The sequence below is a fragment of the Genypterus blacodes genome, unplaced genomic scaffold, assembly GCF_046128005.1.
Source record: "Genypterus blacodes isolate CSIRO-AG114 ecotype Tasmania unplaced genomic scaffold, CSIRO-AGI_Gbla_v1 ptg000073l_1, whole genome shotgun sequence".
Taxonomy (NCBI): Eukaryota; Metazoa; Chordata; class Actinopteri; order Ophidiiformes; family Ophidiidae; genus Genypterus; species Genypterus blacodes.
Window position 1 is genome coordinate 1,052,357 of NW_027466883.1, and position 18,714 is coordinate 1,071,070.

Genomic DNA, 18,714 nt, shown 5'->3' on the forward strand with positions numbered 1-18,714 from the left:
TGCAACCATTTCCATTCTGGAAATTTCAAAGGTTAAACACAGTGTTGACATAGACATTGGAGAATTTTAAGGTCCCTTCATTTCAACCATGAGATTGCGTACCTCCGCCAAGGCCGAGAAAATTTAGACTTTTCTTTTCATCCTCTGCAATTCGGCATTCTAATTCTAACATAGTGTGGCTTAAGGCCAGTAAAGAGGGAAAACATGTGGTCTACCTGACGCAAACACGTTGAAATTTTTCAAAATTGTTTGCATCTCGTTGCATTCGTTGCTTGTACTTGTGACAGGCAGTGACAATAAAGTTGAATCTAATCTAATCTAATCTCATTTGGCTGCTTTTTGTATTGGTGAGGGATTTGATTGAACCACGTGTGTAGCATTCAACTGAAAGGTAGTGTGGCTGAGCGGTCCAAGGCGCTGGATTCAGGTTCCAGTCCCACGGAGGCGTGGGTTCAAATCCCACCGCTGCCATGTCCATCTTCTTAGCATCCATGAGATTTGATGTGTTTGTGCCAAGTATCAAACTGCAGACCTTCCAAGGGCTTTTCAGGTCCTCCAGTGTACTATTCAAATTCCACCACAACCAATCATGCCGTAACTCTTGAACAAAAGGCCTTTTGGTACAGCGACATGCCCACAATTGTTGCCTAACCTCCACCATACCTCCACCGAGGACGAGAACATTTAGATTTTTCTTTCCATCCTTTGCAATTCACCACTCTAATTCTAACATAGTGTGAGTAGAGAGGGAAAACATGTTATCTAACTGACACAAACAAACAGTGTACTGTTTCTGGCATATCCAAGTTATTTGCCAAAAAATGTACAGCGTTTGAGGTTTGTCGGCACATTGCACCTGCAAAGCTAATCAAGAGTCCTACTTTTTTAATATGCACATTGTGTCAGTCTCCTTTGAGACTATCAAAAATTGCCGTAGCCGACTATATTGCAAGTCGTCATGGCGGGGTATTGGGTAAAGTTTTCAACTAGCAATAATCGCGCTTCGGATAGACCTCATGGGCTACGATACTGCCACTGCGCAAGGCTGACGACACAGCTGAGAGAAGACAGCAGTTTGTCAGCTCCACATACTGTATGTCAGGGTTTAACACAAATACATCTCTGCCGTAAGTAATACACCGTATATACAGTATATAATTCATACCGATATGAAGCATACAGGCCACATACATGAAACTCAAATGTATAAGAATACATCACCACTAAATAAAGAGTGGTCTAAAATTTAAATATTAAACCGATAAAGACCCTGTGATACAATGGTGACCTGTCCAAGCTTTTACCTGGCTCTCGAGCAATGCATGCCGAGACAGAGTCCAACTCCCGAACACCCTGTGCAGTGTATTGGTCGAAACCTTACCAGAACACAAACAATCTCCAACAAAGTGTGTTGAATCAACTATCAGTTTTATTGGAAACAAGCAAATAATGTTGACCGTCATGCAACCATTTCCATTCTGGAAATTTCAAAGGTTAAACACAGTGTTGACATAGACATTGGAGATTTTTAAGGTCCCTTCATTTCAACCATGAGATTGCGTACCTCCGCCAAGGCCGAGAAAATTTAGACTTTTCTTTTCATCCTCTGCAATTCGGCATTCTAATTCTAACATAGTGTGGCTTAAGGCCAGTAAAGAGGGAAAACATGTGGTCTACCTGACGCAAACACGTTGAAATTTTTCAAAATTGTTTGCATCTCGTTGCATTCGTTGCTTGTACTTGTGACAGGCAGTGACAATAAAGTTGAATCTAATCTAATCTAATCTCATTTGGCTGCTTTTTGTATTGGTGAGGGATTTGATTGAACCACGTGTGTAGCATTCAACTGAAAGGTAGTGTGGCCGAGCGGTCCAAGGCGCTGGATTCAGGTTCCAGTCTCTACGGAGGCGTGGGTTCAAATCCCACCGCTGCCATGTCCATCTTCTTAGCATCTATGAGATTTGATGTGTTTGTGCCAAGTATCAAACTGCAGACCTTCCAAGGGCTTTTCAGGTCCTCCAGTGTACTATTCAAATTCCACCACAACCAATCATGCCGTAACGCTTGAACAAAAGGCCTTTTGTTACAAAGACACGCCCACAATTGTCGCCAGACTAAGAATGCACGGCAGTACTTGTTGTGTATTTACCATTGTCAACATTGAACCCAGGATAAGCCGTTCAGTTTGGAGGAATTCTTTTTCACCCCTCCAATGCTGTCAGGGTTTGAAGGTGCGACGCTGCTGACGGTCCACAGAACTTCACCCAAGGAGCAGAGTGGCGCAGCGGAAGCGTGCTGGGCCCATAACCCAGAGGTCGATGGATCGAAACCATCCTCTGCTAAGTGCACCCTTCCTAAATGCCTGAGGACCACGGGTGTCCATTTTTTAATACACATTGCATTGGCTTGGCTGATCCTTTCTTCAAACAAAACTCCATCCATCCTCCTCCATGTTAAAGTTTTAATCATTGTTTGCATCTCATCTGTCTGCTCTTTGCATTGGTGAGGGCCGAGCTGTCCAAGGCGCTGGATTCAGGTTCCAGTCTCTACGGAGGCGTGGGTTCAAATCCCACCGCTGCCATGTCCATCTTCTTAGCATCCATGAGATTTGATGTGTTTGTGCCAAGTATCAAACTGCAGACCTTTCAAGGGCTTTTCAGGTCCTCCAGTGTACTATTCAAATTCCACCACAACCAATCATGCCGTAACTCTTGAACAAAAGGCCTTTTGTTACAACAACATGCCCACAATTGTTGCCTAACCTCCACCATACCTCCACCGAGGACGAGAACATTTAGATTTTTCTTTCCATCCTTTGCAATTCACCACTCTAATTCTAACATAGTGTGAGTAGAGAGGGAAAACATGTGATCTAACTGACACAAACAAACAGTGTACTGTTTCTGGCATATCCAAGTTATTTGCCAAAAAATGTACAGCGTTTGAGGTTTGTCGGCACATTGCACCTGCAAAGCTAATCAAGAGTCCTACTTTTTTAATATGCACATTCTGTCAGTCTCCTTTGAGACTATCAAAAATTGCCGTAGCCGACTCATGGGCTACGATACTGCCACTGCGCAAGGCTGACGACACAGCTGAGAGAAGACAGCAGTGTGTCAGCTCCACATACTGCATGTCAGGGTTTAACACAAATACATCTCTGCCGTAAGTAATACACCGTATATACAGTATATAATTCATACCGATATGAAGCATACAGGCCACATACATGAAACTCAAATGTATAAGAATACATCACCACTAAATAAAGAGTGGTCTAAAATTTAAATATTAAACCGATAAAGACCCTGTGATACAATGGTGACCTGTCCAAGCTTTTACCTGGCTCTCGAGCAATGCATGCCGAGACAGAGTCCAACTCCCGAACACCCTGTGCAGTGTATTGGTCGAAACCTTACCAGAACACAAACAATCTCCAACAAAGTGTGTTGAATCAACTATCAGTTTTATTGGAAACAAGCAAATAATGTTGACCGTCATGCAACCATTTCCATTCTGGAAATTTCAAAGGTTAAACACAGTGTTGACATAGACATTGGAGAATTTTAAGGTCCCTTCATTTCAACCATGAGATTGCGTACCTCCGCCAAGGCCGAAAAAATTTAGACTTTTCTTTTCATCCTCTGCAATTCGGCATTCTAATTCTAACATAGTGTGGCTTAAGGCCAGTAAAGAGGGAAAACATGTGGTCTACCTGACGCAAACACGTTGAAATTTTTCAAAATTGTTTGCATCTCGTTGCATTCGTTGCTTGTACTTGTGACAGGCAGTGACAATAAAGTTGAATCTAATCCAATCTAATCTCATTTGGCTGCTTTTTGTATTGGTGAGGGATTTGATTGAACCACGTGTGTAGCATTCAACTGAAAGGTAGTGTGGCCGAGCGGTCCAAGGCGCTGGATTCAGGTTCCAGTCTCTACGGAGGCGTGGGTTCAAATCCGACCGCTGCCATGTCCATCTTCTTAGCATCCATGAGATTTGATGTGTTTGTGCCAAGTATCAAACTGCAGACCTTCCAAGGGCTTTTCAGGTCCTCCAGTGTACTATTCAAATTCCACCACAACCAATCATGCCGTAACTCTTGAACAAAAGGCCTTTTGTTACAAAGACACGCCCACAATTGTCGCCAGACTAAGAATGCACTGCTTCACTTGTTGTGTATTTACCATTGTCAACATTGAACCCAGGATACGCCGTTCAGTTTGGAGGAATTCTTTTTCACCCCTCCAATGCTGTCAGGGTTTGAAGGTGAGACGCTGCTGACGGTCCACAGAACTTCACCCAAGTAGCAGAGTGGCGCAGCGGAAGCGTGCTGGGCCCATAACCCAGAGGTCGATGGATCGAAACCATCCTCTGCTAAGTGCACCCTTCCTAAATGCCTGAGGACCACGGGTGTCCATTTTTTAATACACATTGCATTGGCTTGGCTGATCCTTTCTTCAAACAAAACTCCATCCATCCTCCTCCATGTTAAAGTTTTAATCATTGTTTGCATCTCATCTGTCTGCTCTTTGCATTGGTGAGGGCCGAGCTGTCCAAGGCGCTGGATTCAGGTTCCAGTCTCTACGGAGGCGTGGGTTCAAATCCCACCGCTGCCATGTCCATCTTCTTAGCATCCATGAGATTTGATGTGTTTGTGCCAAGTATCAAACTGCAGACCTTTCAAGGGCTTTTCAGGTCCTCCAGTGTACTATTCAAATTCCACCACAACCAATCATGCCGTAACTCTTGAACAAAAGGCCTTTTGTTACAACAACATGCCCACAATTGTTGCCTAACCTCCACCATACCTCCACCGAGGACGAGAACATTTAGATTTTTCTTTCCATCCTTTGCAATTCACCACTCTAATTCTAACATAGTGTGAGTAGAGAGGGAAAACATGTGATCTAACTGACACAAACAAACAGTGTACTGTTTCTGGCATATCCAAGTTATTTGCCAAAAAATGTACAGCGTTTGAGGTTTGTCGGCACATTGCACCTGCAAAGCTAATCAAGAGTCCTACTTTTTTAATATGCACATTGTGTCAGTCTCCTTTGAGACTATCAAAAATTGCCGTAGCCGACTATATTGCAAGTCGTCATGGCGGGGTATTGGGTAAAGTTTTCAACTAGCAATAATCACGCCTCGGATAGACCTCATGGGCTACGATACTGCCACTGCGCAAGGCCGACGACACAGCTGAGAGAAGACAGCAGTGTGTCAGCTCCACATACTGCATGTCAGGGTTTAACACAAATACATCTCTGCCGTAAGTAATACACCGTATATACAGTATATAATTCATACCGATATGAAGCATACAGGCCACATACATGAAACTCAAATGTATAAGAATACATCACCACTAAATAAAGAGTGGTCTAAAATTTAAATATTAAACCGATAAAGACCCTGTGATACAATGGTGACCTGTCCAAGCTTTTACCTGGCTCTCGAGCAATGCATGCCGAGACAGAGTCCAACTCCCGAACACCCTGTGCAGTGTATTGGTCGAAACCTTACCAGAACACAAACAATCTCCAACAAAGTGTGTTGAATCAACTATCAGTTTTATTGGAAACAAGCAAATAATGTTGACCGTCATGCAACCATTTCCATTCTGGAAATTTCAAAGGTTAAACACAGTGTTGACATAGACATTGGAGAATTTTAAGGTCCCTTCATTTCAACCATGAGATTGCGTACCTCCGCCAAGGCCGAGAAAATTTAGACTTTTCTTTTCATCCTCTGCAATTCGGCATTCTAATTCTAACATAGTGTGGCTTAAGGCCAGTAAAGAGGGAAAACATGTGGTCTACCTGACGCAAACACGTTGAAATTTTTCAAAATTGTTTGCATCTCGTTGCATTCGTTGCTTGTACTTGTGACAGGCAGTGACAATAAAGTTGAATCTAATCCAATCTAATCTCATTTGGCTGCTTTTTGTATTGGTGAGGGATTTGATTGAACCACGTGTGTAGCATTCAACTGAAAGGTAGTGTGGCCGAGCGGTCCAAGGCGCTGGATTCAGGTTCCAGTCTCTACGGAGGCGTGGGTTCAAATCCCACCGCTGCCATGTCCATCTTCTTAGCATCCATGAGATTTGATGTGTTTGTGCCAAGTATCAAACTGCAGACCTTCCAAGGGCTTTTCAGGTCCTCCAGTGTACTATTCAAATTCCACCACAACCAATCATGCCGTAACTCTTGAACAAAAGGCCTTTTGTTACAAAGACACGCCCACAATTGTCGCCAGACTAAGAATGCACTGCTTCACTTGTTGTGTATTTACCATTGTCAACATTGAACCCAGGATACGCCGTTCAGTTTGGAGGAATTCTTTTTCACCCCTCCAATGCTGTCAGGGTTTGAAGGTGCGACGCTGCTGACGGTCCACAGAACTTCACCCAAGGAGCAGAGTGGCGCAGCGGAAGCGTGCTGGGCCCATAACCCAGAGGTCGATGGATCGAAACCATCCTCTGCTAAGTGCACCCTTCCTAAATGCCTGAGGACCACGGGTGTCCATTTTTTAATACACATTGCATTGGCTTGGCTGATCCTTTCTTCAAACAAAACTCCATCCATCCTCCTCCATGTTAAAGTTTTAATCATTGTTTGCATCTCATCTGTCTGCTCTTTGCATTGGTGAGGGCCGAGCTGTCCAAGGCGCTGGATTCAGGTTCCAGTCTCTACGGAGGCGTGGGTTCAAATCCCACCGCTGCCATGTCCATCTTCTTAGCATCCATGAGATTTGATGTGTTTGTGCCAAGTATCAAACTGCAGACCTTTCAAGGGCTTTTCAGGTCCTCCAGTGTACTATTCAAATTCCACCACAACCAATCATGCCGTAACTCTTGAACAAAAGGCCTTTTGTTACAACAACATGCCCACAATTGTTGCCTAACCTCCACCATACCTCCACCGAGGACGAGAACATTTAGATTTTTCTTTCCATCCTTTGCAATTCACCACTCTAATTCTAACATAGTGTGAGTAGAGAGGGAAAACATGTGATCTAACTGACACAAACAAACAGTGTACTGTTTCTGGCATATCCAAGTTATTTGCCAAAAAATGTACAGCGTTTGAGGTTTGTCGGCACATTGCACCTGCAAAGCTAATCAAGAGTCCTACTCTTTTAATATGCACATTGTGTCAGTCTCCTTTGAGACTATCAAAAATTGCCGTAGCCGACTATATTGCAAGTCGTCATGGCGGGGTATTGGGTAAAGTTTTCAACTAGCAATAATCGCGCCTAGGATAGACCTCATGGGCTACGATACTGCCACTGCGCAAGGCTGACGACACAGCTGAGAGAAGACGGCAGTGTGTCAGCTCCACATACTGCATGTCAGGGTTTAACACAAATACATCTCTGCCGTAAGTAATACACCGTATATACAGTATATAATTCATACCGATATGAAGCATACAGGCCACATACATGAAACTCAAATGTATAAGAATACATCACCACTAAATAAAGAGTGGTCTAAAATTTAAATATTAAACCGATAAAGACCCTGTGATACAATGGTGACCTGTCCAAGCTTTTACCTGGCTCTCGAGCAATGCATGCCGAGACAGAGTCCAACTCCCGAACACCCTGTGCAGTGTATTGGTCGAAACCTTACCAGAACACAAACAATCTCCAACAAAGTGTGTTGAATCAACTATCAGTTTTATTGGAAACAAGCAAATAATGTTGACCGTCATGCAACCATTTCCATTCTGGAAATTTCAAAGGTTAAACACAGTGTTGACATAGACATTGGAGAATTTTAAGGTCCCTTCATTTCAACCATGAGATTGCGTACCTCCGCCAAGGCCGAGAAAATTTAGACTTTTCTTTTCATCCTCTGCAATTCGGCATTCTAATTCTAACATAGTGTGGCTTAAGGCCAGTAAAGAGGGAAAACATGTGGTCTACCTGACGCAAACACGTTGAAATTTTTCAAAATTGTTTGCATCTCGTTGCATTCGTTGCTTGTACTTGTGACAGGCAGTGACAATAAAGTTGAATCTAATCCAATCTAATCTCATTTGGCTGCTTTTTGTATTGGTGAGGGATTTGATTGAACCACGTGTGTAGCATTCAACTGAAAGGTAGTGTGGCCGAGCGGTCCAAGGCGCTGGATTCAGGTTCCAGTCTCTACGGAGGCGTGGGTTCAAATCCCACCGCTGCCATGTCCATCTTCTTAGCATCCATGAGATTTGATGTGTTTGTGCCAAGTATCAAACTGCAGACCTTCCAAGGGCTTTTCAGGTCCTCCAGTGTACTATTCAAATTCCACCACAACCAATCATGCCGTAACTCTTGAACAAAAGGCCTTTTGTTACAAAGACACGCCCACAATTGTCGCCAGACTAAGAATGCACTGCTTCACTTGTTGTGTATTTACCATTGTCAACATTGAACCCAGGATACGCCGTTCAGTTTGGAGGAATTCTTTTTCACCCCTCCAATGCTGTCAGGGTTTGAAGGTGCGACGCTGCTGACGGTCCACAGAACTTGACCCAAGGAGCAGAGTGGCGCAGCGGAAGCGTGCTGGGCCCATAACCCAGAGGTCGATGGATCGAAACCATCCTCTGCTAAGTGCACCCTTCCTAAATGCCTGAGGACCACGGGTGTCCATTTTTTAATACACATTGCATTGGCTTGGCTGATCCTTTCTTCAAACAAAACTCCATCCATCCTCCTCCATGTTAAAGTTTTAATCATTGTTTGCATCTCATCTGTCTGCTCTTTGCATTGGTGAGGGCCGAGCTGTCCAAGGCGCTGGATTCAGGTTCCAGTCTCTACGGAGGCGTGGGTTCAAATCCCACCGCTGCCATGTCCATCTTCTTAGCATCCATGAGATTTGATGTGTTTGTGCCAAGTATCAAACTGCAGACCTTTCAAGGGCTTTTCAGGTCCTCCAGTGTACTATTCAAATTCCACCACAACCAATCATGCCGTAACTCTTGAACAAAAGGCCTTTTGTTACAACAACATGCCCACAATTGTTGCCTAACCTCCACCATACCTCCACCGAGGACGAGAACATTTAGATTTTTCTTTCCATCCTTTGCAATTCACCACTCTAATTCTAACATAGTGTGAGTAGAGAGGGAAAACATGTGATCTAACTGACACAAACAAACAGTGTACTGTTTCTGGCATATCCAAGTTATTTGCCAAAAAATGTACAGCGTTTGAGGTTTGTCGGCACATTGCACCTGCAAAGCTAATCAAGAGTCCTACTCTTTTAATATGCACATTGTGTCAGTCTCCTTTGAGACTATCAAAAATTGCCGTAGCCGACTATATTGCAAGTCGTCATGGCGGGGTATTGGGTAAAGTTTTCAACTAGCAATAATCGCGCCTCGGATAGACCTCATGGGCTACGATACTGCCACTGCGCAAGGCTGACGACACAGCTGAGAGAAGACGGCAGTGTGTCAGCTCCACATACTGCATGTCAGGGTTTAACACAAATACATCTCTGCCGTAAGTAATACACCGTATATACAGTATATAATTCATACCGATATGAAGCATACAGGCCACATACATGAAACTCAAATGTATAAGAATACATCACCACTAAATAAAGAGTGGTCTAAAATTTAAATATTAAACCGATAAAGACCCTGTGATACAATGGTGACCTGTCCAAGCTTTTACCTGGCTCTCGAGCAATGCATGCCGAGACAGAGTCCAACTCCCGAACACCCTGTGCAGTGTATTGGTCGAAACCTTACCAGAACACAAACAATCTCCAACAAAGTGTGTTGAATCAACTATCAGTTTTATTGGAAACAAGCAAATAATGTTGACCGTCATGCAACCATTTCCATTCTGGAAATTTCAAAGGTTAAACACAGTGTTGACATAGACATTGGAGAATTTTAAGGTCCCTTCATTTCAACCATGAGATTGCGTACCTCCGCCAAGGCCGAGAAAATTTAGACTTTTCTTTTCATCCTCTGCAATTCGGCATTCTAATTCTAACATAGTGTGGCTTAAGGCCAGTAAAGAGGGAAAACATGTGGTCTACCTGACGCAAACACGTTGAAATTTTTCAAAATTGTTTGCATCTCGTTGCATTCGTTGCTTGTACTTGTGACAGGCAGTGACAATAAAGTTGAATCTAATCCAATCTAATCTCATTTGGCTGCTTTTTGTATTGGTGAGGGATTTGATTGAACCACGTGTGTAGCATTCAACTGAAAGGTAGTGTGGCCGAGTGGTCCAAGGCGCTGGATTCAGGTTCCAGTCTCTACGGAGGCGTGGGTTCAAATCCCACCGCTGCCATGTCCATCTTCTTAGCATCCATGAGATTTGATGTGTTTGTGCCGAGTATCAAACTGCAGACCTTCCAAGGGCTTTTCAGGTCCTCCAGTGTACTATTCAAATTCCACCACAACCAATCATGCCGTAACTCTTGAACAAAAGGCCTTTTGTTACAAAGACACGCCCACAATTGTCGCCAGACTAAGAATGCACTGCTTCACTTGTTGTGTATTTACCATTGTCAACATTGAACCCAGGATACGCCGTTCAGTTTGGAGGAATTCTTTTTCACCCCTCCAATGCTGTCAGGGTTTGAAGGTGCGACGCTGCTGACGGTCCACAGAACTTCACCCAGGGAGCAGAGTGGCGCAGCGGAAGCGTGCTGGGCCCATAACCCAGAGGTCGATGGATCGAAACCATCCTCTGCTAAGTGCACCCTTCCTAAATGCCTGAGGTCCACGGGTGTCCATTTTTTAATACACATTGCATTGGCTTGGCTGATCCTTTCTTCAAACAAAACTCCATCCATCCTCCTCCATGTTAAAGTTTTAATCATTGTTTGCATCTCATCTGTCTGCTCTTTGCATTGGTGAGGGCCGAGCTGTCCAAGGCGCTGGATTCAGGTTCCAGTCTCTACGGAGGCGTGGGTTCAAATCCCACCGCTGCCATGTCCATCTTCTTAGCATCCATGAGATTTGATGTGTTTGTGCCAAGTATCAAACTGCAGACCTTTCAAGGGCTTTTCAGGTCCTCCAGTGTACTATTCAAATTCCACCACAACCAATCATGCCGTAACTCTTGAACAAAAGGCCTTTTGTTACAACAACATGCCCACAATTGTTGCCTAACCTCCACCATACCTCCACCGAGGACGAGAACATTTAGATTTTTCTTTCCATCCTTTGCAATTCACCACTCTAATTCTAACATAGTGTGAGTAGAGAGGGAAAACATGTGATCTAACTGACACAAACAAACAGTGTACTGTTTCTGGCATATCCAAGTTATTTGCCAAAAAATGTACAGCGTTTGAGGTTTGTCGGCACATTGCACCTGCAAAGCTAATCAAGAGTCCTACTCTTTTAATATGCACATTGTGTCAGTCTCCTTTGAGACTATCAAAAATTGCCGTAGCCGACTATATTGCAAGTCGTCATGGCGGGGTATTGGGTAAAGTTTTCAACTAGCAATAATCGCGCCTAGGATAGACCTCATGGGCTACGATACTGCCACTGCGCAAGGCTGACGACACAGCTGAGAGAAGACGGCAGTGTGTCAGCTCCACATACTGCATGTCAGGGTTTAACACAAATACATCTCTGCCGTAAGTAATACACCGTATATACAGTATATAATTCATACCGATATGAAGCATACAGGCCACATACATGAAACTCAAATGTATAAGAATACATCACCACTAAATAAAGAGTGGTCTAAAATTTAAATATTAAACCGATAAAGACCCTGTGATACAATGGTGACCTGTCCAAGCTTTTACCTGGCTCTCGAGCAATGCATGCCGAGACAGAGTCCAACTCCCGAACACCCTGTGCAGTGTATTGGTCGAAACCTTACCAGAACACAAACAATCTCCAACAAAGTGTGTTGAATCAACTATCAGTTTTATTGGAAACAAGCAAATAATGTTGACCGTCATGCAACCATTTCCATTCTGGAAATTTCAAAGGTTAAACACAGTGTTGACATAGACATTGGAGAATTTTAAGGTCCCTTCATTTCAACCATGAGATTGCGTACCTCCGCCAAGGCTGAGAAAATTTAGACTTTTCTTTTCATCGTCTGCAATTCGGCATTCTAATTCTAACATAGTGTGGCTTAAGGCCAGTAAAGAGGGAAAACATGTGGTCTACCTGACGCAAACACGTTGAAATTTTTCAAAATTGTTTGCATCTCGTTGCATTCGTTGCTTGTACTTGTGACAGGCAGTGACAATAAAGTTGAATCTAATCCAATCTAATCTCATTTGGCTGCTTTTTGTATTGGTGAGGGATCTGATTGAACCACGTGTGTAGCATTCAACTGAAAGGTAGTGTGGCCGAGCGGTCCAAGGCGCTGGATTCAGGTTCCAGTCTCTACGGAGGCGTGGGTTCAAATCCCACCGCTGCCATGTCCATCTTCTTAGCATCCATGAGATTTGATGTGTTTGTGCCAAGTATCAAACTGCAGACCTTTCAAGGGCTTTTCAGGTCCTCCAGTGTACTATTCAAATTCCACCACAACCAATCATGCCGTAACTCTTGAACAAAAGGCCTTTTGTTACAAAGACACGCCCACAATTGTCGCCAGACTAAGAATGCACTGCTTCACTTGTTGTGTATTTACCATTGTCAACATTGAACCCAGGATACGCCGTTCAGTTTGGAGGAATTCTTTTTCACCCCTCCAATGCTGTCAGGGTTTGAAGGTGCGACGCTGCTGACGGTCCACAGAACTTGACCCAGGGAGCAGAGTGGCGCAGCGGAAGCGTGCTGGGCCCATAACCCAGAGGTCGATGGATCGAAACCATCCTCTGCTAAGTGCACCCTTCCTAAATGCCTGAGGTCCACGGGTGTCCATTTTTTAATACACATTGCATTGGCTTGGCTGATCCTTTCTTCAAACAAAACTCCATCCATCCTCCTCCATGTTAAAGTTTTAATCATTGTTTGCATCTCATCTGTCTGCTCTTTGCATTGGTGAGGGCCGAGCTGTCCAAGGCGCTGGATTCAGGTTCCAGTCTCTACGGAGGCGTGGGTTCAAATCCCACCGCTGCCATGTCCATCTTCTTAGCATCCATGAGATTTGATGTGTTTGTGCCAAGTATCAAACTGCAGACCTTTCAAGGGCTTTTCAGGTCCTCCAGTGTACTATTCAAATTCCACCACAACCAATCATGCCGTAACTCTTGAACAAAAGGCCTTTTGTTACAACAACATGCCCACAATTGTTGCCTAACCTCCACCATACCTCCACCGAGGACGAGAACATTTAGATTTTTCTTTCCATCCTTTGCAATTCACCACTCTAATTCTAACATAGTGTGAGTAGAGAGGGAAAACATGTGATCTAACTGACACAAACAAACAGTGTACTGTTTCTGGCATATCCAAGTTATTTGCCAAAAAATGTACAGCGTTTGAGGTTTGTCGGCACATTGCACCTGCAAAGCTAATCAAGAGTCCTACTCTTTTAATATGCACATTGTGTCAGTCTCCTTTGAGACTATCAAAAATTGCCATAGCCGACTATATTGCAAGTCGTCATGGCGGGGTATTGGGTAAAGTTTTCAACTAGCAATAATCGCGCCTCGGATAGACCTCATGGGCTACGATACTGCCACTGCGCAAGGCTGTCAACACAGCTGAGAGAAGACGGCAGTGTGTCAGCTCCACATACTCTATGTCAGGGTTTAACACAAATACATCTCTGCCGTAAGTAATACACCGTATATACAGTATATAATTCATACCGATATGAAGCATACAGGCCACATACATGAAACTCAAATGTATAAGAATACATCACCACTAAATAAAGAGTGGTCTAAAATTTAAATATTAAACCGATAAAGACCCTGTGATACAATGGTGACCTGTCCAAGCTTTTACCTGGCTCTCGAGCAATGCATGCCGAGACAGAGTCCAACTCCCGAACACCCTGTGCAGTGTATTGGTCGAAACCTTACCAGAACACAAACAATCTCCAACAAAGTGTGTTGAATCAACTATCAGTTTTATTGGAAACAAGCAAATAATGTTGACCGTCATGCAACCATTTCCATTCTGGAAATTTCAAAGGTTAAACACAGTGTTGACATAGACATTGGAGAATTTTAAGGTCCCTTCATTTCAACCATGAGATTGCGTACCTCCGCCAAGGCTGAGAAAATTTAGACTTTTCTTTTCATCCTCTGCAATTCGGCATTCTAATTCTAACATAGTGTGGCTTAAGGCCAGTAAAGAGGGAAAACATGTGGTCAACCTGACGCAAACACGTTGAAATTTTTCAAAATTGTTTGCATCTCGTTGCATTCGTTGCTTGTACTTGTGACAGGCAGTGACAATAAAGTTGAATCTAATCCAATCTAATCTCATTTGGCTGCTTTTTGTATTGGTGAGGGATTTGATTGAACCACGTGTATAGCATTCAACTGAAAGGTAGTGTGGCCGAGCGGTCCAAGGTGCTGGATTCAGGTTCCAGTCTCTACGGAGGCGTGGGTTCAAATCCCACCGCTGCCATGTCCATCTTCTTAGCATCCATGAGATTTGATGTGTTTGTGCCAAGTATCAAACTGCAGACCTTTCAAGGGCTTTTCAGGTCCTCCAGTGTACTATTCAAATTCCACCACAACCAATCATGCCGTAACTCTTGAACAAAAGGCCTTTTGTTACAACAACATGCCCACAATTGTTGCCTAACCTCCACCATACCTCCACCGAGGACGAGAACATTTAGATTTTTCTTTCCATCCTTTGCAATTCACCACTCTAATTCTAACATAGTGTGAGTAGAGAGGGAAAACATGTGATCTAACTGACACAAACAAACAGTGTACTGTTTCTGGCATATCCAAGTTATTTGCCAAAAAATGTACAGCGTTTGAGGTTTGTCGGCACATTGCACCTGCAAAGCTAATCAAGAGTCCTACTCTTTTAATATGCACATTGTGTCAGTCTCCTTTGAGACTATCAAAAATTGCCATAGCCGACTATATTGCAAGTCGTCATGGCGGGGTATTGGGTAAAGTTTTCAACTAGCAATAATCGCGCCTCGGATAGACCTCATGGGCTACGATACTGCCACTGCGCAAGGCTGACAACACAGCTGAGAGAAGACGGCAGTGTGTCAGCTCCACATACTGCATGTCAGGGTTTAACACAAATACATCTCTGCCGTAAGTAATACACCGTATATACAGTATATAATTCATACCGATATGAAGCATACAGGCCACATACATGAAACTCAAATGTATAAGAATACATCACCACTAAATAAAGAGTGGTCTAAAATTTAAATATTAAACCGATAAAGACCCTGTGATACAATGGTGACCTGTCCAAGCTTTTACCTGGCTCTCGAGCAATGCATGCCGAGACAGAGTCCAACTCCCGAACACCCTGTGCAGTGTATTGGTCGAAACCTTACCAGAACACAAACAATCTCCAACAAAGTGTGTTGAATCAACTATCAGTTTTATTGGAAACAAGCAAATAATGTTGACCGTCATGCAACCATTTCCATTCTGGAAATTTCAAAGGTTAAACACAGTGTTGACATAGACATTGGAGAATTTTAAGGTCCCTTCATTTCAACCATGAGATTGCGTACCTCCGCCAAGGCTGAGAAAATTTAGACTTTTCTTTTCATCGTCTGCAATTCGGCATTCTAATTCTAACATAGTGTGGCTTAAGGCCAGTAAAGAGGGAAAACATGTGGTCTACCTGACGCAAACACGTTGAAATTTTTCAAAATTGTTTGCATCTCGTTGCATTCGTTGCTTGTACTTGTGACAGGCAGTGACAATAAAGTTGAATCTAATCCAATCTAATCTCATTTGGCTGCTTTTTGTATTGGTGAGGGATCTGATTGAACCACGTGTGTAGCATTCAACTGAAAGGTAGTGTGGCCGAGTGGTCCAAGGCGCTGGATTCAGGTTCCAGTCTCTACGGAGGCGTGGGTTCAAATCCCACCGCTGCCATGTCCATCTTCTTAGCATCCATGAGATTTGATGTGTTTGTGCCAAGTATCAAACTGCAGACCTTCCAAGGGCTTTTCAGGTCCTCCAGTGTACTATTCAAATTCCACCACAACCAATCATGCCGTAACTCTTGAACAAAAGGCCTTTTGTTACAAAGACACGCCCACAATTGTCGCCAGACTAAGAATGCACTGCTTCACTTGTTGTGTATTTACCATTGTCAACATTGAACCCAGGATACGCCGTTCAGTTTTGGAGGAATTCTTTTTCACCCCTCCAATGCTGTCAGGGTTTGAAGGTGCGACGCTGCTGACGGTCCACAGAACTGCACCCAAGGAGCAGAGTGGCGCAGCGGAAGCGTGCTGGGCCCATAACCCAGAGGTCGATGGATCGAAACCATCCTCTGCTAAGTGCACCCTTCCTAAATGCCTGAGGACCACGGGTGTCTATTTTTTAATACACATTGCATTGGCTTGGCTGATCCCATCTTCAAACAAAACTCCATCCATCCTCCTCCATGTTAAAGTTTTAATCATTGTTTGCATCTCATCTGTCTGCTCTTTGCATTGGTGAGGGCCGAGCTGTCCAAGGCGCTGGATTCAGGTTCCAGTCTCTACGGAGGCGTGGGTTCAAATCCCACCGCTGCCATGTCCATCTTCTTAGCATCCATGAGATTTGATGTGTTTGTGCCAAGTATCAAACTGCAGACCTTTCAAGGGCTTTTCAGGTCCTCCAGTGTACTATTCAAATTCCACCACAACCAATCATGCCGTAACTCTTGAACAAAAGTCCTTTTGTTACAACAACATGCCCACAATTGTTGCCTAACCTCCACCATACCTCCACCGAGGACGAGAACATTTAGATTTTTCTTTCCATCCTTTGCAATTCACCACTCTAATTCTAACATAGTGTGAGTAGAGAGGGAAAACATGTGATCTAACTGACACAAACAAACAGTGTACTGTTTCTGGCATATCCAAGTTATTTGCCAAAAAATGTACAGCGTTTGAGGTTTGTCGGCACATTGCACCTGCAAAGCTAATCAAGAGTCCTACTCTTTTAATATGCACATTGTGTAGGTCTCCTTTGAGACTATCAAAAATTGCCGTAGCCGACTATATTGCAAGTCGTCATGGCGGGGTATTGGGTAAAGTTTTCAACTAGCAATAATCGCGCCTCGGATAGACCTCATGGGCTACGATACTGCCACTGCGCAAGGCTGACGACACAGCTGAGAGAAGACAGCAGTGTGTCAGCTCCACATACTGCATGTCAGGGTTTAACACAAATACATCTCTGCCGTAAGTAATACACCGTATATACAGTATATAATTCATACCGATATGAAGCATACAGGCCACATACATGAAACTCAAATGTATAAGAATACATCACCACTAAATAAAGAGTGGTCTAAAATTTAAATATTAAACCGATAAAGACCCTGTGATACAATGGTGACCTGTCCAAGCTTTTACCTGGCTCTCGAGCAATGCATGCCGAGACAGAGTCCAACTCCCGAACACCCTGTGCAGTGTATTGGTCGAAACCTTACCAGAACACAAACAATCTCCAACAAAGTGTGTTGAATCAACTATCAGTTTTATTGGAAACAAGCAAATAATGTTGACCGTCATGCAACCATTTCCATTCTGGAAATTTCAAAGGTTAAACACAGTGTTGACATAGACATTGGAGAATTTTAAGGTCCCTTCATTTCAACCATGAGATTGCGTACCTCCGCCAAGGCCGAGAAAATTTAGACTTTTCTTTTCATCCTCTGCAATTCGGCATTCTAATTCTAACATAGTGTGGCTTAAGGCCAGTAAAGAGGGAAAACATGTGGTCTACCTGACGCAAACACGTTGAAATTTTTCAAAATTGTTTGCATCTCGTTGCATTCGTTGCTTGTACTTGTGACAGGCAGTGACAATAAAGTTGAATCTAATCTAATCTAATCTCATTTGGCTGCTTTTTGTATTGGTGAGGGATTTGATTGAACCACGTGTGTAGCATTCAACTGAAAGGTAGTGTGGCCGAGCGGTCCAAGGCGCTGGATTCAGGTTCCAGTCTCTACGGAGGCGTGGGTTCAAATCCCACCGCTGCCATGTCCATCTTCTTAGCATCCATGAGATTTGATGTGTTTGTGCCAAGTATCAAACTGCAGACCTTCCAAGGGCTTTTCAGGTCCTCCAGTGTACTATTCAAATTCCACCACAACCAATCATGCCGTAACTCTTGAACGAAAGGCCTTTTGTTACAAAGACACGCCCACAATTGTCGCCAGACTAAGAATGCACTGCTTCACTTGTTGTGTATTTACCATTGTCAACATTGAACCCAGGATACGCCGTTCAGTTTTGGAGGAATTCTTTTTCACCCCTCCAATGCTGTCAGGGTTTGAAGGTGCGACGCTGCTGACGGTCCACAGAACTTCACCCAAGGAGCAGAGTGGCGCAGCGGAAGCGTGCTGGGCCCATAACCCAGAGGTCGATGGATCGAAACCATCCTCTGCTAAGTGCACCCTTCCTAAATGCCTGAGGACCACGGGTGTCCATTTTTTAATACACATTGCATTGGCTTGGCTGATCCTTTCTTCAAACAAAACTCCATCCATCCTCCTCCATGTTAAAGTTTTAATCATTGTTTGCATCTCATCTGTCTGCTCTTTGCATTGGTGAGGGCCGAGCTGTCCAAGGCGCTGGATTCAGGTTCCAGTCTCTACG

The 18,714-nt window shown here is 43.7% G+C and overlaps 26 non-coding genes across 26 annotated transcripts; 18 read left to right on the top strand and 8 right to left on the bottom strand.

Moving 5' to 3' along the window:
• The first annotated feature begins 390 nt into the window (after positions 1 to 390).
• On the top strand, positions 391 to 471 carry trnal-cag (transfer RNA leucine (anticodon CAG)). The gene has a single exon. It is a non-coding gene; the product is annotated as a tRNA-Leu (tRNA).
• Positions 472 to 906: 435 nt separating this feature from the next.
• Positions 907 to 1,047, bottom strand: LOC143006493 (U4 spliceosomal RNA). The gene has a single exon (XR_012964327.1). It is a non-coding gene; the product is annotated as a U4 spliceosomal RNA (small nuclear RNA).
• Positions 1,048 to 1,852: 805 nt separating this feature from the next.
• Positions 1,853 to 1,934, top strand: trnal-cag (transfer RNA leucine (anticodon CAG)). The gene has a single exon. It is a non-coding gene; the product is annotated as a tRNA-Leu (tRNA).
• A 336-nt stretch (positions 1,935 to 2,270) lies between these two features.
• trnam-cau (transfer RNA methionine (anticodon CAU)) lies at positions 2,271 to 2,342 on the top strand. Its single transcript has one exon. It is a non-coding gene; the product is annotated as a tRNA-Met (tRNA).
• A 1,548-nt stretch (positions 2,343 to 3,890) lies between these two features.
• On the top strand, positions 3,891 to 3,972 carry trnal-cag (transfer RNA leucine (anticodon CAG)). The gene has a single exon. It is a non-coding gene; the product is annotated as a tRNA-Leu (tRNA).
• A 336-nt stretch (positions 3,973 to 4,308) lies between these two features.
• trnam-cau (transfer RNA methionine (anticodon CAU)) lies at positions 4,309 to 4,380 on the top strand. The gene has a single exon. It is a non-coding gene; the product is annotated as a tRNA-Met (tRNA).
• Positions 4,381 to 5,054: 674 nt separating this feature from the next.
• LOC143006490 (U4 spliceosomal RNA) lies at positions 5,055 to 5,195 on the bottom strand. Its single transcript, XR_012964324.1, has one exon. It is a non-coding gene; the product is annotated as a U4 spliceosomal RNA (small nuclear RNA).
• An 805-nt stretch (positions 5,196 to 6,000) lies between these two features.
• Positions 6,001 to 6,082, top strand: trnal-cag (transfer RNA leucine (anticodon CAG)). The gene has a single exon. It is a non-coding gene; the product is annotated as a tRNA-Leu (tRNA).
• A 336-nt stretch (positions 6,083 to 6,418) lies between these two features.
• trnam-cau (transfer RNA methionine (anticodon CAU)) lies at positions 6,419 to 6,490 on the top strand. The gene has a single exon. It is a non-coding gene; the product is annotated as a tRNA-Met (tRNA).
• Positions 6,491 to 7,164: 674 nt separating this feature from the next.
• LOC143006486 (U4 spliceosomal RNA) lies at positions 7,165 to 7,305 on the bottom strand. The gene has a single exon (XR_012964320.1). It is a non-coding gene; the product is annotated as a U4 spliceosomal RNA (small nuclear RNA).
• An 805-nt stretch (positions 7,306 to 8,110) lies between these two features.
• Positions 8,111 to 8,192, top strand: trnal-cag (transfer RNA leucine (anticodon CAG)). Its single transcript has one exon. It is a non-coding gene; the product is annotated as a tRNA-Leu (tRNA).
• A 336-nt stretch (positions 8,193 to 8,528) lies between these two features.
• trnam-cau (transfer RNA methionine (anticodon CAU)) lies at positions 8,529 to 8,600 on the top strand. The gene has a single exon. It is a non-coding gene; the product is annotated as a tRNA-Met (tRNA).
• Positions 8,601 to 9,274: 674 nt separating this feature from the next.
• Positions 9,275 to 9,415, bottom strand: LOC143006488 (U4 spliceosomal RNA). The gene has a single exon (XR_012964322.1). It is a non-coding gene; the product is annotated as a U4 spliceosomal RNA (small nuclear RNA).
• An 805-nt stretch (positions 9,416 to 10,220) lies between these two features.
• On the top strand, positions 10,221 to 10,302 carry trnal-cag (transfer RNA leucine (anticodon CAG)). Its single transcript has one exon. It is a non-coding gene; the product is annotated as a tRNA-Leu (tRNA).
• A 336-nt stretch (positions 10,303 to 10,638) lies between these two features.
• trnam-cau (transfer RNA methionine (anticodon CAU)) lies at positions 10,639 to 10,710 on the top strand. Its single transcript has one exon. It is a non-coding gene; the product is annotated as a tRNA-Met (tRNA).
• A 674-nt stretch (positions 10,711 to 11,384) lies between these two features.
• Positions 11,385 to 11,525, bottom strand: LOC143006487 (U4 spliceosomal RNA). Its single transcript, XR_012964321.1, has one exon. It is a non-coding gene; the product is annotated as a U4 spliceosomal RNA (small nuclear RNA).
• An 805-nt stretch (positions 11,526 to 12,330) lies between these two features.
• On the top strand, positions 12,331 to 12,412 carry trnal-cag (transfer RNA leucine (anticodon CAG)). Its single transcript has one exon. It is a non-coding gene; the product is annotated as a tRNA-Leu (tRNA).
• A 336-nt stretch (positions 12,413 to 12,748) lies between these two features.
• On the top strand, positions 12,749 to 12,820 carry trnam-cau (transfer RNA methionine (anticodon CAU)). Its single transcript has one exon. It is a non-coding gene; the product is annotated as a tRNA-Met (tRNA).
• A 674-nt stretch (positions 12,821 to 13,494) lies between these two features.
• Positions 13,495 to 13,635, bottom strand: LOC143006423 (U4 spliceosomal RNA). The gene has a single exon (XR_012964263.1). It is a non-coding gene; the product is annotated as a U4 spliceosomal RNA (small nuclear RNA).
• Positions 13,636 to 14,440: 805 nt separating this feature from the next.
• Positions 14,441 to 14,522, top strand: trnal-cag (transfer RNA leucine (anticodon CAG)). The gene has a single exon. It is a non-coding gene; the product is annotated as a tRNA-Leu (tRNA).
• A 435-nt stretch (positions 14,523 to 14,957) lies between these two features.
• LOC143006452 (U4 spliceosomal RNA) lies at positions 14,958 to 15,098 on the bottom strand. The gene has a single exon (XR_012964289.1). It is a non-coding gene; the product is annotated as a U4 spliceosomal RNA (small nuclear RNA).
• Positions 15,099 to 15,903: 805 nt separating this feature from the next.
• trnal-cag (transfer RNA leucine (anticodon CAG)) lies at positions 15,904 to 15,985 on the top strand. Its single transcript has one exon. It is a non-coding gene; the product is annotated as a tRNA-Leu (tRNA).
• A 337-nt stretch (positions 15,986 to 16,322) lies between these two features.
• Positions 16,323 to 16,394, top strand: trnam-cau (transfer RNA methionine (anticodon CAU)). The gene has a single exon. It is a non-coding gene; the product is annotated as a tRNA-Met (tRNA).
• Positions 16,395 to 17,068: 674 nt separating this feature from the next.
• LOC143006430 (U4 spliceosomal RNA) lies at positions 17,069 to 17,209 on the bottom strand. The gene has a single exon (XR_012964269.1). It is a non-coding gene; the product is annotated as a U4 spliceosomal RNA (small nuclear RNA).
• Positions 17,210 to 18,014: 805 nt separating this feature from the next.
• trnal-cag (transfer RNA leucine (anticodon CAG)) lies at positions 18,015 to 18,096 on the top strand. Its single transcript has one exon. It is a non-coding gene; the product is annotated as a tRNA-Leu (tRNA).
• Positions 18,097 to 18,433: 337 nt separating this feature from the next.
• trnam-cau (transfer RNA methionine (anticodon CAU)) lies at positions 18,434 to 18,505 on the top strand. The gene has a single exon. It is a non-coding gene; the product is annotated as a tRNA-Met (tRNA).
• The last annotated feature ends 209 nt before the right edge of the window (positions 18,506 to 18,714 follow it).